Genomic DNA, 1,113 nt, shown 5'->3' on the forward strand with positions numbered 1-1,113 from the left:
GCACAACCATAAGGGGTGTCTCAAGAAAAATTCGAATCCAATATTTTTCTCAACCTCTTATATGCAGTTAGGAGGACCTATTGTTTACACCTGCTTCCAAACCACTGTCACAATAGCTCTACTAGTCAGAAAAGCCTCCAATTTAACCCTAGGAAAAAACTGTTTACACCCCCACTTAATGTGGCAAAATTACTTTCCTCTAGAGGGAGCTCTTAGCTAACAAACAGCTGGTAAAGCAAGCAATACGTAAGGCAGGATAAGCAGTAGTCACTCTAAATAACATCTCTCTTCAGGTGCAGGTGCCCAATCAGCTAAACAAACAGTTCTTACAAGAGCACTTAAGCAAGGGAAACATAGCTAACATTTACACCAATTCCAAGTATGCTTTTTTAGTTCTTCATGCTCATGCTGCCATTTAAAATAAAAGGCATTTTCTTACCACTAATGGATCTCCTATAAAATATCACCAAGAAATTAACAGGTTATTATCCTCAGAAATAAGAGTGGTACATTATAGGGAACATCAACAAGGGAACAGACGAAGTAGCCAAAGGAAATAGGTTCACTGGTCAGGCAGCTAAGTCACTGGCAAGGCATCAACACACCTCAAAGCCTTCTAATCTAAGAAGACTCCATAAGATAAATTAAACCTCAGTACCTTTCTGCAGAAATAAAATAGGCCACTTCTCAGGGTATTCTTTCCAGTCCTCATAAAGGCTGCAGTGAGAGAATGGCAAACTCCATTTGCCAGCCTTCGGTCAATGGGAAGTCCTTAAAATCCTTCACCAAGCTTTTCACCTAGGAAAGGATAACACTTATCAATGTGCTCACAGATTATTTTCACATAGAAAATCTCTAAATTAGTTAAGCCTGTAACCTCTCTAGCTCACTTCCAACAGGAATTGACACAACTAGCAAAAGCCCAACCCCAGGAAATAGTACCACCCTTGTTTAACCTAGGAGATTTGGTATTAGTAGGAACTGTCTTCTCTCTCTCTCTCCTTCCTGAAGTGGTTAAAATGGCACATTATACATCTATACACATATATGTGCATGTGCATACATATATACACGTGTATATATGTGCATGTATGTATATACACGTGTATATAT

Source organism: Piliocolobus tephrosceles, chromosome 21 (genome assembly GCF_002776525.5).
Source record: "Piliocolobus tephrosceles isolate RC106 chromosome 21, ASM277652v3, whole genome shotgun sequence".
Classification (NCBI taxonomy): Eukaryota; Metazoa; Chordata; class Mammalia; order Primates; family Cercopithecidae; genus Piliocolobus; species Piliocolobus tephrosceles.